This window comes from Pecten maximus, chromosome 17 (genome assembly GCF_902652985.1).
Source record: "Pecten maximus chromosome 17, xPecMax1.1, whole genome shotgun sequence".
In the NCBI taxonomy this organism is placed as follows: Eukaryota; Metazoa; Mollusca; class Bivalvia; order Pectinida; family Pectinidae; genus Pecten; species Pecten maximus.
The window spans coordinates 33,742,331-33,760,025 of NC_047031.1; positions in this window are offsets into that span (position 1 = coordinate 33,742,331).

Genomic DNA, 17,695 nt, shown 5'->3' on the forward strand with positions numbered 1-17,695 from the left:
GCAGAGATATCACTGACATGTAGACTCAACAGGACGTCTTGTACACACAGTGACATATAGTTATAGCGCAACAGTGTCCCTTATATAGGCCTATGTCTTGGTTTTTTGTGATGTAGGCGGACAATGCAACTAGTTTCAGTACCCTAAAAACTGTATTGATATTGTAAAAGTGAGACAGTTAAGGTGAACTTAAATTTTCACAATCTTGGCAGAACCACTCATCAGGTAAATTGTCAATATCCAATATTTTGACACATGCACAATGAAACCATGTATCACATTTATCACATCCAACATAATCTGTACTTGCATTTTCTTTGCAAACACCACACGGCCACCTGATACAGCGTCTCTTTCCTTTACATTTCCTTTTTCGTTTTCTCGGAGCAGAATTAGTTGATTCTTCATCTTAAGTTTCGCTTGTAGCTAAAGAGATGCGTGCAGAAGTTGAAGCTGATGGTGTAGCTGTTGATGATGATGTCACAGATGAAGATGTAAACTCTTCGGAGGATGATGCAAATACCTGTGCATTGATAAAGCTGTCACACTGTAGAATAACTGGATTTAATTTAGAGGTGATATTACCTTTATTCCGAACAGATTTTCCCAGTGACAACCCATAGGCCTCTGATAGCTGTAGTAGCTGTTGTTTAGTGAAACATTTCCCCAAGAAGTCGGGATCCTGTGTGAGCTCTGATTGCAAACGTTTATGTGAGGCCAACTTGTTAGGTGTTTTATCTTTCTCAATAGACATAAATGTGAATTTGAGTGATTTTTTTGTATCTGTTCTCATTTTCACTTGTTTTCTCGTTGCTTCCTTTTTCTTCATGTTAATTGTTTTAAGATAGTCCCTGCGAAGTTGAGAAATGCTCATCAGACAATATTTGTTGACGATTTCCTTATAAATGTTTCCTGCCGCCACTTCTATTTCTCCACCTGTGTAACTTGTGAAAATATTCCTGAATTCTTTTTCAAGCTGTTTGTCAGACAATATGTTTGTAGTAAGAAATTCTGAAATTTTTGGTCCTAAATATTCAAGGTTAGAGTCAGTCTGTAATTCCCGTATCTTCTTGTCCAATTCAAGGAAGAAGTTAAGACAGTCGTCTGAGATTACAAACAGTCCTTTTCTGTTGTTCTGTTTATCGGTGATGTAGGACATAGTGTCCACACTTTCACTTTCACCTTTCTGTTCCATGAAATCTGTTAGATCTTTTTCCTGAATCATCAGCTGTACTTGTGATGTTTTGGATTTGTTGTACATGTTTTGTATGATCGCAGATTTCCTTCTCTTCCTGATATTGGCCACACACCAACCACCAATATACCGAATCTTTCCTTGACCATGAACAGATTCTTCAAAGTGGAATCCTTTCTGTTTTTCAGCAGTACTTTTACATCTGTCCTTGATTGGTTGTGATTCAATGTTGATCATGGTTTGTCGCACTCGCTGGGCAACCTGAAAGGCAGTGTTAAATGTAGTGGGTAGGTCTTGACCAAATAATAACTTCACTCTGGTGATGTATTCATTGGATGATAGTATCTGAGTAAATACTGCCCTGTAAAATTCATTGCTGTCTTTATTACAAAGATCTTTACCCGGTTGGTGTGTAATGTGCCCCTGTTTAGCTACTGACATTTCATTCCACAGATAGTCCAGAAAATGTTTGAGTTTTTCTATGTTACTGCTCAGGAAATGTACATTTAAATTCTCCTTTTCAATGTTTGGTGTGTCAGCATCTTGTTCTAAACCACACAATATTTGAGTTTTGATGGCAATATCAACTGGAAATGGGTTATCATATTGAGGATCATCATCACATTTGTCTACAATGTCAAGCTGTTGGTCATCGTCTGAACTTCCAATATCTTCCTCACTGCAATGAGCTAATTGATAGCTAGAGTTGTCATCCTCAACATCATCTTGAGTGATGGAGTTTCTGTCTTTTTTGGTACAGCATGATAAATCTGCCAGGAGGTTGATAGTTGGAGTTTCGTAAAAAATCTGTGAGGACTTTGGGAGGTTTTCTTATAATTGTCTATTTAAAGTGTTTAAGGGCCTGTTTCCAAAATGGCCCCTTCTCTGATTCAAATTTCCTGTTGGTGGTGCATTGCCCATGCCGTTGTGGTCACAAATCTATAAAGTATAAAGATTTAGGTCACTTGGTTTGTTTTTTATGGCTCCTCAAAGTTGTACCGTTCAGAAGCTGTCTAAGTGTTGATAAAATGTGCATGGTATGTAAAATATTACTGAAAATCTAATCAAATGATGGTCACCGTAAAGAATACATTCATGGCATGATTGTGACAAACAATCATGTTTCCATCGCGCCATTTGGCTGTTTTATGGAAGAAACAAGCTCAAAAATGCCATTTTCGATGATAACATTTTAGACACAAAAACTGTTTTTTAGAGAATACACCCTTTTATGGGCGTTGGATGCAAACAAATGTTTATCCTATTAAACAGTACGTAATATGCTGTTGATGAGAGGAAAAATCATCAACATGTAAGTGGTGGAACATTTTCAAATCTTGGTTTGAATTAGCCTATGGTTGAATTGCCGATTTTCGACTTTCTTTAGATAATTAACAAAAACACGAGAGTATTTGCTCGGTATGTTGAGAATATGTACACAGATATGAAAAAAAGTGAGAGAAACACTTTTTCATAAAAAAAATCCAAGATGGCTCCAAGGTAGTACAAGATACTGAAGACGTGCGCACATTCCCATCGTTCTCTCTCCAACTGGGCACTGGCAGTAGTAGTCCTTTATTGGGGCCTCATCATCGGGTGAAACCGTTATATTTCGTTTGGTTTTTGTGTCGAGAATGTATTTGACATCGGAGTAAAGCCACACCTCATAGTCTTCGTCATCACTTAAATGTTCGGCGATGTAACCAGGAGCCAGAGATATCTGATACGTTCCACACGTAATGGTTCTCAAGTAATCGAGATCGAGACGGGGAAACAGTACGGAAGATGCATCCATCTTGACAAACTCGGACCTTGCCCGTCTAGATAGATCCGGATCTGTCTTGACTCTCTGAGCTAAACCATTCGGTGTTGTCAAACGGTCCTTCATACGTTCAGCCATTGGCCTATCTTTGGCATCTCTCTCTGGAGATCTCTGGTAGATCGGTCCTCTAATACCATTCAGACAGGCTGTGACGGTTCGAAGCAAACCCTCGATGACATTGATAAAGCTGTTAGACACCAATTGCGTTCGGAAGAACGTCCAGTGTTTCAGACGACCATGATAGGATTCCACAATCCACCTCGATTTGGTGATAGTTCTGTTAAGATTTGCTTGGACGTCAGAATGTTGACTTTGACCGGGTTTCAGGTATGACGGCATGCTAGCATTGAGGCCAGAGGCTTCGAGAACTGGTAGGACATCTCTAAAACCTCGGTCAACGACAACATTGTCATCTGGTTGTAGCCAAGTAACTCGCTTGTCCATGACTTTTTTTGTAATTGTAGCATCATTTTCGCTGCCAGTGAATGGTCCTACTGTGTCCAGAATGTAGCCATCTGGTAAGGCGATGCTCATGAATTTGAGATAGTTTCTCTTCTTCTGGCCACAGTAGGACATTCTCTGGAGCTTGTGGTTGGAGCTTTTCTGGATATAAATATAGGTGCCATCTAATATGGCAGTGGCTTTATCTAAAAAAAATGCTTCTGAAAAGACAGTATTGTGCCCGAGCAACTGTTCTCTTGTCAAGTGATCCGGACCTAGAAATTGTGGGACTATCGATGTGTCTAATGCCTGTACTATGGAGTGGAAAGTTTTGGACACACTTGACTTGGAAATTCCAAAAAGAGAAGAACACTGACTCCAGGAAATGTCGGTTTTCAGTTTTACCCAGAACAGTAATAGAGCATCGTGTGTAGTCTTGGTATATATACCAGATGAAAGATATGGGGAACAGTGCGAGTGGATTTCGAGGAACTGATCTTTGGACCAACCTGTCCAGGCCATGCATGCCGAGTCATCAAGAGAAGAAAAGCTTATTGCAAACGCAGACTGGTTCTGTGAAAGAACGTGCGACACCTCTAGGAGGTCATTTATGATTTCGGACGATTTTGATGGTAACTGAGATTCCAAGGAACCTCTACCATCAAGGACAACCTCTGTAGACGGATCTAAGTCGTTACCAATAAGGTGAATGGAGCAGACGCGGGATGAGGTGGGACACCACAGTTTGTGTGAATAGATCAGGTGATGTCTTGCACGTTTTGGTAAGACTGATGATTTTGTTCCATTTATTGCAAAGGTAACAAGACAGAGACAGCAGTTTTTGTGTGAAGATGATCCATTCAAAAGATCATGAAGGGTCAGCAACGGCAGGATATGGGACGGGGAGTCGTCTTCTTCCTCTATTTCCTGGTTCTGCTCGGGTTCAGGTTCAGGCTGATTTTTGTTCCGAAGATACTTCATGTAGCACTTCTGGCAAATAAGTGCTTGTTCCTTTGCTGACATCAATCCTTGTTGCACCAGCGTATCTAGGAGCCATTTATATTGTGGACTATTTACATTGCGTGCACTTCTGTTCTTATTGCCACTACGTTTCTTGAAGTATAGTTGACAGCCTTCTCCAACACATTTACCCTCCATCTTGAAACAATAACGATTGGTTTATGAAGCGTCGATAAAGTAACAAAATAGCAAGCCACCGATGATTGCTGTAAACAGCTAATACTTAGTAGTTTGGTACAATTATGCGAAAATGTGTGATAAATAACGAACAACTAATTACACAAAATAACAAGACAATATAATAAATCACATTCAATACCTCCAAGAAGCGCAGAATTGATTGATTACTTAGAACAAAATAAAGTAGTTCATATGGATAATCTATCTATTCGATGTGGCGTGGTCGGCAGGCACAAAGAAAGTGAGACAAGTCAGGGTCCCAACCCTGACAGAGCCACAACGCTTTGGAGATGGGACAATAAAACAAGGAAAGTGAGACAAGAATAGCTAGCGTCAAGTCAATGATTCCGTAAACGTATAGACAAAGACAAGAAGATACGGATAAATGTAGAAGGTCACACGATCAGAAAATTCAAAAGAGGACAACTTGAGATAGAACAGTATTCATGTATCAGGGTGTCCTCAGTGTAAATCTTTATATCGATACTGTCTATTTAGTCGTTAGATATCATAAAACTGTCATGAAAATATCCGCTCTGATATTCAATATAAAATTTTGTATACAATAAGCTATATAATAGGGTTTCAGACAAGGTTGTTACTCATTTCCCCTTTTCTTTCAATTTACAACCACATTCAGGGGGCGATATGAGAACGTTCCACCACATGGAATTAGCTGATTTTTGGTACACATATGAAACAGGTAAAGCTCTATCCGATTTTGTGATGGAAATTTGCATCCAAAACTATATAACGGGAGAAAATTGCAAGTTTATGGCATTTTTCTTCATAATTGTGTCTCTGCAAGTGCATTTTCATCCGAGAAAATTTTTGTTTTATGTTTTATGAATAAACACGATGTTTTGGAAATATTTATCAAAAGAAATGTATACTATGTTGCGAATTACAATTTCGAGATAACCTTTTATTTACGACCTTATGTCTTTGATGCTCAAAATGACAACTTTATAAAAATACATTTTCACTGACATTATGAAATCTGGGTGTCGGAAAGGTGTAAAATTATTCTTCGGAAAAGAAAAAAACTGTAGTTGAGCTAGATAAGAAATTATACGGGGGCAGGCTCCTATGGGGAATTAACATTACTGGAAACAGGCCCTTTGTAAACCTTTCTTCCTGCTGACTCTGCTGATAGCAACCGTGAAATGGCCGTACTGGTACAGATTCCTGCAATCTATGCTCACTCTGTCCAGTGTCAATCCTTGAGATTTATGGACAGTTAATGCAAAGGCCAATGTGAGAGGAATTTATTTTCGCGAACCTAAATCTTGTTTTAATGCTGGGTTGTAGTTGGTGAAGTGGTAGGGGTGTATCTCCTCGTGTCGCCCTATGTCTGGAAAGTACACCTCCACAGAGTTCTTCTTCGCCACAGTCACCTTCCCTGTTAAGCCATTCACCAGCTGGTCAGTGAGGTTCACCGTTAGGATTACAGGACAGCCGTTTTGTATGTGCAATTCTTTTAGCCCCTTGACCCTCTGCACATCCCCATGATCAATACACTGGTAAATGGTTTCATCTCCTGAAATAAAAAATAAATCAATCAAATATATGTTTAATGAAATACATGAAGTGCATTGATACTACAATCATGATATTTGGAAGATGAAATATTAGAAATATTCCTACTATTGATTATTGGGTTCACATCTATGAAAAATATGAAAACTAATATTACATAATAGCCTACTTATTTAGGCTAAAATTTTATACGTCCAGCTTTTACTTGGAGATTCCGGGAAGTAAATAGATTGTCTCTATCACACATTTCATATTGGATTTCCTGAACTTAGGTGTTTATGTGATTCAAATGATATTGAAAATATTGAAACTATTTTGTTTTGGTACTTGAAATAAAAAAATAATGTGAGGAAATAGGTCGCCAGATGCACCATAACTTCACAGACATTTTAAGGACATTTAAGCCAATGTAAATGTTAGAAACAACATCTGAAGTATCAAATTGTGCCTGAAAGTGTTTACTTACTGCAACACATGCCTAAATTTTCGTAAAGACAGCAGAAATAGTTCTAGCGTGTGAAAACAATCTTTGTTTATGTCTGCTAGGAAGTACAATTGGGCAACTAATAATGAGAGTTTAATCCGGACCCAAAATGCCGGAATTGAAAAAAACCTAATAGGCCTACAGAAAAACTGTAAAAAAGAAAAAAATACATTCTACTTACATTTAATTTGTTGTTAGAAAAAAGGGGATGTTGTAAATTGAGTACAGACTAAACATTATATGATTATAGCATAGGTTATCGGTATATATGGTATGTTTTTTGTTACAGATTACTAGAATTACTTCATGCAGATCAGAATGAGGGATCATATATAGAGAAAGATCAGCTGTTTGATTTGTACAAAGATCAACATCCAAATTCTAAACTTGGAAAACAAAGCATCAGCAGATATGTGTTCAGACTATTCCCCGGTGTAAAGTCTACCAGATTGGAAAGCAAAGAAACTACAACGCATATATTTAATGGAGTTACCTACAGAGCTAGGAGAGATCTTCAAATTTCCCCACAAGACATCACCTTATTAGGACCGGATTTGTTAACGAGTTGGGGAGAGCACTCCTGTACCATTCTAATGAAATCTGATATTGTGTTAAATGGTACTCCTATTATGAAGGATATTGAATTGGATTTCAAAGCCAATACATGGTGCCTAAAAGTAAGAGGAAATGCTATCAATTTACAATCAATCTCTGTAGCAGATAAATAAAAAGCATACCGGTTGTACTTGATATAGCAAAAGCTGTGAAGCTCTGCACAGGGCTGGAAATCGACAAGAAGCGGCAGGGGCGTGGACCATTTTTTTTTTTTTTTTTTTTTTATAATTTACTTTTTATTCAGTTTTTAAGCAATACAATGTACAAATGTACATACATTATATATATGACTTGCTCATATTTACTGTTCAATTCTACACATATAAACCAAGTCAGTTACTGCAAAATCAATCACACACTGCATCACATATATGCACCCACCCACCCTCAAACACTTTGCCAATATCTGTAATACATGTCATTTTATCATCCATTATAACTATACACGTCACTCCATACATGCATACAAATATGCTAGAAAACATATCACTATTTTCCACATCATTCCATATACACATGCACAATATGCTAGAAATCATGTCAATCTTATACACATCACTCCATACATACATACAAAGTTTGCTAGAAATCATAACAATCCTGTACACATCACTCCATACACACATAAAAAAATATGCAGGAAAACATATCAATGTTTCACACTCCATACAAACATGCACTAAGCTGAAAAACATATAAATGTAACACTTCACTCCATACATACAAAATATGCTTGAAGACATATCAATGCTACACATTACTCCATACATACAAAACATGTTAGAATAACTACATATACACACATACACTGTATATATATTTAAGCATTAAACTGTCTTTTTATGGATTATATGGTCTATATAGATGCCAGAGCTTTGCAGACAATCTTCATAATGCGCGCTAGCGCATTATGAAATGATTGTCTGCAAAGCTCTGGCATCTATATAGACCATATAATCCATAAAAAGACAGTTTATTGCTTATATTTACGTTTTCTATATTAGTTTCTTTTCGATTTCAACTTTAATTTTCATTATAATTTGAAATCTGACTTTTACCGACGTTTCCATTGTCAGAGGTCAACAAATTGAACAGCCTATTGTGATTCACGTGCTGATTGGCCAAAAAAAAATTAAAAAAATAGTGCGTGGAAATAATTAAAAAAATACTGAAAACATCATCAGATATTTTAATAACAATATCAATAATATTGGTAGTCAGTATTTCAGAATATACGGATGGATTATTCAGTTTGTTAACGATTTCGGATTTTTTTTTTTAATTTACCATCCGGAACAATTATGCGGATGGAAATTTCACCCGTCACCACGCGAACGCAACGGCTGACAGCATTGACAGAGTTTAGCTATGAAAGTTGAATGTGCAGTGGGAGAAAGTGGAATTCGCCAAAAAACCAGATGTAAACATGTTCTTTGATTGCATGGAAACCTGATTACAGTTTATAGTAGCTACAACAGCACCGGTGTCAGGGATACGACCAATGAGAGAAGTGACAATGGCCGAGGGAGTTAGACGAGCTTCAGCGACAACGTTGCTTGTGACGGGTACCATGGCTGTTTCAAGTTTAGGATGCGTTAGACACGATAATGCACCACTTGATGCTTTCTTTTGTGAAGAAGAAACTGTTCTATTGTACGACCGGAGAGAAGCCTCGTTCTTATGATTTGACATAAACATGATGTGTCGGGTTTCAAAATTTTTGTCATTCAAACACTGGATGGCGGTGGCGCGCAAACAATGTGGTGTGTAATGATTTTCCACTCTGGCCCCGGAACAAATATCTGTCAACATATGTGTTTATTAAATCTTGTTTTATTTCCATTTTCGTGATTGTCAACCATTCTTAACTTTATTTTCGTTTTACATTTTAAGATTTGTTTTCTGGTCTCGTACTCTATCCGATAGCATGATGAGCAATGATAAGATGCCATTTGTTTACATTGGTTGCAAGTAGTTACGGGGGATCCCGTCCGTACATCCGGTCGCGTATGAATAACACCCGAATGCACGATTTGGGTGTCAGTTATGCATAGAATGGTGTCACGCTTTGGGTGTCAGTTATACTCTCATAGACTGCAAATTTGTTTAGTTTGTTTATATCATGGCTTTGCCATCCAAATGTAAATATATACATATACACATATGCTAGGAAACATATCAATGTTACACATAGTTCCATACATACATACAAAATATGCTGGAGGACATATCAATGTTGTAGAGTAACTACATATATACATACACAATATATTAGGAAATATATCAATGTTTTACAATTAATGTATACAATAAATATATCCATCAAATATGCTAGAAACATCAGTATTTTAGTATCCACATAACTTATAAAAGGACACTAGAGACATTATACAACAAGAAAGGAGACAAAAAGACAAAAATAATAATAATAACAGGAAAAAAGGGTTCTTTTAAAAAAAAATTAATTTCAGCAACATTACTGATTTATCTTTTGTTGTTTAATTAATCATCAGTACATTGTATTGACTATGAAAGGGAGAGAAATAAAGACAGGGAAAGAAAGAATGAATAGAGAGAAGAAAGTTTAGATACTTATATCTGTTTAGATGAGTTGAGATGGTGGAACACAGGATGACTGTATGCATGTATAATATTATTTATTTATTTTTTTCGTACAAATAAGGTAACTCGGCTATGAGAAGGGCGATCAGATTACTAATTCACTGAAGGAAGCTAGCAACTTAACCTGCAAGTAAAGGATATGGTAAAGTTCAAATAAAAGAATAATGACAATAATAATAGTGTAATGAAACAACATAACTATAACATAATAAGTCTGTCCCATTTCTTCCATTCATTTTCAAATTTATTTCTAGCATTTTCACCCTTACCTATAGCGATGTATTTTTGAATCATATAATTGTCCTTTATTATGTTAATGAGAGAGTTTATATTTAGTGAGCTATGTAGACATCTCACTCTGTAAATGTATTGCTTTATGATAATGATAATTTCATTATCTACTCGGTTACTGGGAAGTAAATTCTGATGAAGGATGCCAAAAAGAAAAGTTTTTTTATTTACAGAAAATGGGATTATCAGAGCTTCCATTAATAAATCTAGACTATTAAGTAATTTTTTTACTTCTCGACAGTCCTATAAAAGATGGGTTATAGTTTCTGGTTCAAAATTACATAGCACACAAAGAGGGGAGGTAACTACTCCAATTTTAAATAAGAATGAGTTAGTGGTTAGAACATGATGAATTACTCTAAACTGGAACCACTGAAGTTTTGTGTTTGATGTTACATGAAATGGCATTTTGTAGATTTTGCACCAAGTCAGTTTATCCGTGTTCTCAAATACAGAGTTCCACTGTTTGGTGCCGGATGGTATCACATCGGATTTGATTACAATATTGTAAAAGACTTTAGTCCCTTTTCTTTTTCTGAGAAAGTAGTGTAAATTAATAGGTACATATGGATAAAATATCCTATGATTATGTACATCATATGATGAGATAAAATCTTTAACTGCAGAAATTAGGCCCTGATATTGCAAGAAATTTGTGTTTACTTGGTACTTATTAATAAATTCAACAAATGTGTAAAATATACCTGTGTTAGCCTCTTTTATCAAATCATTTATTATACAAACGTTTTCCTTGTAGTATGTCTTATAAAAGATAGCTTTCCCTCCTATTTTGATTTTACTGTTATACCAAATAGGAAATTTCAGCAAGTTTTCCTGGATAAATTTATTATGATATTTTGAATTTAAAATGTACCATGATTTTAAAACATCTTTCAAAAATTTATTTTTACACTTGTTAATACACACCTGAATATATTCTGAGCCACAGTTTGATAGGCAATCTATATTGATGTAAGTTTTTAATATGACCTGCCATTTCTCATTGCTCTGATAGTCTTCTACCAAGTAAGCTTAAGTGAGTTTATAAAAGCAATAATATTGATCATTTTCAATCCACCATTAACATAATTTTGAATAATTACCTCCCTCTTAATTGTGGAACAATTATAGTGGAAACTATTTCACAATCTGACACTAATACAAGTGTAAACAAATCAGAACTCAATCTTGTGAAAATGTTCTGCAATTTCTGAGTACAGGGGAAGCATGTCGACACTGTGTTTTATGGTTGAACAAGTTCAAAAATGAGACATTAGATTATGATCCTGTATCATTATCGAAGACGGATGATGGAGACATTTCTTCTGTCCTAGATGAAATTTTTCCACAAGCACCAGAGGAAATGAAATCTTTTGTGCTTTACCAACATGATGTCCTTCAGGCAAAGAAAAGCAATGGACAAATAAGATGGGACAAAGGTGTGATAAAAACCTGTCTGAGACTATGCAGAAGTCCAAGGGCCTATGGTGATATGAAGAAGAGCAGCATATTTTGTCTGCCATCTGGACGGCAACTTCAACGCTATAAGAACATTGTGCCTCAGAATGCTGGAGTGGACAATAAAGACCTTAGATGGATGCATGCCACCGCCAGGAAATTGGAAATTTCTCCATCAGGTTATTACGGAGGATTAGTGCATGACAAGGCCAAAATACAGGAAGACTTGGTTCTCAACACTAAAGGGAAGGACAACACCCTAGTGGGCTTCATAGACACCGGTGATGAAGCAGATGCTTTAAGGGCACTAAACGAAGGACATGTGAAACAACATTTGGCAAATGAAGTGCTACAGGTCTCATTTCTGGGGTACACAGTTTTCAGATTTCCTGTTGCCCATTATCCAACATCTGGTGTCACTGCCACTGAGCTCCATATCATCATTTGGAATGTCATCTCAAAATTGCAGTCATGGGGCTTTTATGTGGAGTTTATCCTTCAGGACGGAGGAGATCAAAATCGTCAATTCATTAAACTCCACAGGAAAATTGGTCACTCACAAGACTTCTCACATAACATAAAAAAACTGAGAAATGCTGTGCTGAGTAGCGGTATACACCCATACAATACAAGGAAACTGATGTTTGGCGGAAATCCTATAGTTTGGGATCAATGGGTAGACGCAGTTAAATGTGATGAGACGCACAACTCCCGTATAGTACATCGCAAAATCACTAGCTCCCATCTTCATCTAGACTCCGCTGAAAAAATGAGAAATCAGTTATCTGAAGAGGTTCTGGACCAAGATATGTTGAGGTTGATGAAGGCATACAAGTGCTCACTACTCAATGGAAAGGTATTGGATGGTGCTATCGAGTTTCTCACAAATACCAGCAAAATGATAGCAATATTTAGAGACAGAAGGCCAATTCGTTCAACGAAAAATTCTAGGCTGAATGAGTTATCCAAGATACTGAAGTGGTTTTTATCATGGAAATCTGAAGTTGAGGAACTCCAACTATCTGCCAAGGAAAAGGAGAAATGTCTTCCTAGCAAGAAATGTCTTGAGGACCAAGTTAGTCTCCTGAAAACTTTTAAGAACATTTGCCACATTCATCTGAGAGATTTTCCAGGGGAAGGTGCGTTTCCTTCAAGATTTAACTCTGATATAATTGAAAATTACTTTTGCCAAGTTCGGTATATTTGTAATGGCAACACAACAAACCCAACATACCACGCATACTGTTCATCAATGAACAGTGTGATAATAAGTCAATCTGCACGTTCAAAGGAAAGAAAATCCAATGCTGGCTTGTTGACCGCCGATCCTTACAACTATGGAAATGCAGCTTCAAAAGCAAAGAAGCGAAAGCCCCTTGAAAACATTACAAATACGCAATAAGGAAAACAAGACTTGTACAAATATTTAGGCCATCTCACTATCCCGCTATTTCACATTCGACATTCCAACATAGGATGAGTGGTATACCGTTGTATGGGGAATGCTCCGACGCGGCACCTCTTATACATGTACCTACTGCTGCGAAAACTCAAAAGCATCCTGCGACATCCAGTATCAGTCAGCATGGGCTCTTCAAAGCTAAACTGATTTACCTATTCACCTAAATTTAACTAACACTCCGATGGCCCATGTGTTAACCTACCAAGACTACCTGGGAGTACAGTGTACCATGACTACCTGTAAATATCAGAGCATATGAGGAGAGACAGTTGAGTGTATAAATTATCAGTCAGCATGGGCTCTTCCAAACTATACTGATTTACCTATTCACCTAAATTTACTCACAGCATTAACTATAAGCGTAAAACCAACACCCCGATGGCCCATGTGTTAACAACCTACCAAGACTAACAGGTAATTGTTTAAGTTTTCTTAATCTTAACAAAAGAAAGTCTGTATAAAATTAGTATTAATGTTTTTGTTTCAGTCATTTTCCTTTTGCTGATGTTTCAGCTTTGAAATTACTGCATGACCTACAAATAAACCCAACAGTATATATATCACACCTTCCATTACTTGAAGACTCCTAGCATTGTGAAGGTCGACTTCAAAATTGGTAGCATACAAGTGCAGAGTCTCATCTTGGTTAGGGGCACTTGGTGGTAGGGATCTTCCCATCCGCCGCAACAGGTTCAAACTATCTTGACTGAGGTGTCCCCTGAGATAAAACAATCAGTGAATTAGTTTGTGAATTTAAAATTGAAATGCCGGCACAATGTTTAGATGACTTAGCACATGTGTTTATGTAACTACTGAACAAGTTTATTTATACATTCTAAGTTAAAACTGTAATAATGACAGCTGCTCCCATTTATACATATTAAATTCATATTTTCAATTGCAACACTAAGATAAAAGGCATGATTTTAAAGCATATACTTTATCATAATTATTAGTATTATGAATACATGGAATAAGAGGCATGCTTTTCAAGTGTAACCTACTGTGAAATCTCCTGTATTGCATTCACCAGGTCAGGTTCCTCCTGTCGGTGGTGGATGCTTGTCAAGTTGACATAATGAAAGCATGTCTTCACTAAAAGGTGTGTGTGGACATATTTCCCCTCGTCATCATACTCAGGGGATGGCACAGGTGGCAACTGGAAGAAGTATCCAGTGAGAATCACTTGAACCCCACCAAAAGGCTGTGACGAATCTTTCAGATGGCGCAGCACCACATCAACTTTATCCAAAGTTCTAGCGCTGATCATACTGACTTCGTCAATAACAAGTACATCAAAAGACTTAATGCTAGATCGCTGCTTATCATACTCATCCCCATTGTATAAAGTAATGAGCTTTTCTTTTGAAAACCGCCCATCCATCAGTCCAAAACAACTATGTAGTGTTGAACACCTCATTGGGACATTCAGTTTGTTATGCAGAACAAGGGCTGCCTTTCCTGTTGATGCCGTTAACATTATTTTCTTCTTATCAACGAGCATGCAATTTATTATTTTCCCTAATAAAAATGTGTTTCCTGTCCCTGGCATACCTGTGATGAGACAGTTATGTCCAGTACTGGCGATTTTTAAGGCTGACAGTTGCGAGTCGTCCATATTGTTTTGTAACTACATGGATACAATGACATCCGAGAGGTTACGGGAACATGTAAACAAAAGTTTCCGAGTAGACTTCTCGCCTGCACTCTACTTCCGGAAACCTCCATTAGAAGCCGTAGATTAGTTGTAAAGAAATGGCGGACTTTTTGTTTTCGTCTGCTTTAAGGACTTTTGATAGCTAAAGACTGGACGCAATCGCAAATCTATGTCGGTAAGCGTTAAATATAGATATTTATTGGCATTTCTGAGAAAACCAGCGTAAAATTGGTCGACGCATAAGAAAATGACGAGGGATTTAAAAAAAAAACGGTAGGATTGTCTGTGTCTTCCCTTGTGTTATGTTATATGTATTGCGTACGTTTTTTTCTTATTTTTCATTTTTTCTCCATTTATATCGTTACTAGCCCCTGTGGGTATACAGTATCTCCACCGACACCAGTACACAAAACTTGAATCACGTTTCCGTCAAATTTGAAATTATGAAAATCATTGTCAGGAGTAGACGCAAAACAGCCTAATCGACGTACAAAAGAATGTCCTAACACTAAGGCAAGCAAAACCATTCTTAAAATATATATGAGGCGGGATTTTCCGGTCGCCGTATATAAATACCTCCGTAGGCTACGATGGCATATAAAAACTGGATTGAATTAACCTTGTAGCAGCGAGATACCCTCCTTATGTAACCACCAGGCTCTGTCTTACAGATGAACCTAACACACAAATCGAAAATTTCGATTTCCAATTCAAATCAAAGAAAATCAAAAGTGTTAAAAAACTTCTATCAGTGGAGATAAACTTTTACATTCGATTTTTGAAATGGAGGTGACGCTACTGAGGGTCAATCTCCTCTGTGAGTGCCTGCAGGTAGGGCGTAAGAATTGTACCTGCTGCCCCCATTGCATGATCGTAAGAGGCGACTAAATTTGGGATCTTAAATTTTCTCTTCTTTTTGAACAACTTTTGACTTTTGGCCTTTAGTTGAGCGTTCGCACCTGTGAGGAAGGCTTTGGGCCCTGTCCCCTAGCCGAGACATACCAGAGTCTTTTAAAATGGTAGTTGCTGCTCCTTGCTTAGCGCTCAGCATATTAGAAGTGGGACGACTGGTTCGCCCGTTGTCAGTATAATGTGACCGGGTGGGATGTGCTGCTGGGTGTCTTCGGCAGTATGCTTCAGTGAGGTAGCACTATAAATCGGCAAAAGTTCCGGCCTATCACAAGGAGACTTAACACGAACATACCGCAGCCTCCCAAAACACACATACGCACTCACAACACGCATGCATGTCGCACGCACGGGAGGCCGTCCTTAAATGACCTTAGCTGTTAATAGGACGTTAAACAAAATAAACCAAACCAAACCAAACTAAACTTTTTCAAAGATGGGTCAGGTGACCCGCTGCTAACATCCATTTATCTTCAGGAAAATCCCATCCCAATGTAGGAGGAATGACCTCCCAGTCTTTACCGACTTTTACCCAGGTTCTAGTCTGGAGTTCCATGTGTAACAGTAATAATTAACAACACAGATATTAAGTTTCAACAGTTTTATTTTAACATGTAGAACATTAAACATACAGCCATGCCCTTACCAGGTCGTCGCTGGGGATAACACGGACAGATATATACAAACGGGTTCAGCTACCTGGCTCGGCCCGTATGACGACACAATGTACGAGACAAGAACGAAACATAGTTACTAAGACATTTACATAACCACCCACCTGCAAACACATACACCCTACCGCTAACAGGGACGCCGAGACGGACTCAGCAAAAGCTAACTGCCCGTCTGACAAAAACACGTGCGCTACCGTATTATAGTAAATACGGTAGCCAATCTCGGATGCCCTATTGGTGAACCAATCAACGAGCCGCTCTCATACATGACGAATTATAAACAACATGGACGACACGAGTGACAGACGACAAGTCCCAGCGACGGCAATACACACATATTATAAACACAGAGCTAGAACAAGGTAATATTAATAATAATCATCATCCATACACATACATCCCGTCCATTCATGATTACATTCGGTCATTCACACACAGACTCGATCATCGGAAACTCGTAAAACTTACACACCATTCAATAGGCCTATACCCAACTTCCACACACTTCCTCTCCTTTTATAAAAAAAATGTACAATTCAGTCAATTCAAGACATAATCATAAATAAGCATCCAATATTTAAATACAACCACATGATATTTACAAAACACAATCAAGATAAACCCAGATTGTAATCTCAGTAGTACATGCACATGTAAATGTACATGTAAGCATTAAACAATTATTTTATTTGAATATAACAAAATAACAATTGTAAACTCCAACATCAATAATAAATGGTTGTATCAAAAATAAATTTAAATTTAACAAAACTGGCAACAATTGCATTATAAATAAATTGGTATAAGAGCCTGTAACACAAATAGAGTCAATGTCACATTCACAAACACAATTATTAAATGAAGAACTAGCTACATATTCGCAACACAGTCTTCGTTAATGTATGCTAGTAACTCCTCCAATGAAGGTAACTTGACAAGATCCATGCACTGGTCACTGTCCTCACAGGACATTTGCCTTTTCACCGGTATTCTGACTCTTCCCGGGGAAATATATTTCTAATTTACTACCCGATTTCCGGTACCAATTAGTCTCGCCGCTGTAGCCGCATCTACGCGATGGACATGTCGGGCATTCCGCACCACCTGGTTCCGGCGCACATGATAAAAGGAGCCATATGGGCACTTTACCCGTTCCACTGTCCTGGCATGGACCTCTGCCCAATGTCTTAGTAGACATGTGTATACCTTAAACTTCCTTTTTCCACACTCCGAGACTGGGCAGGGCATCCCACCTTCCACCCTTTAGGTTTGGTGTCCTGTTGAATGGTTTCCACCTCACCTTCCGGAACAAGGAGGTCAGTATTG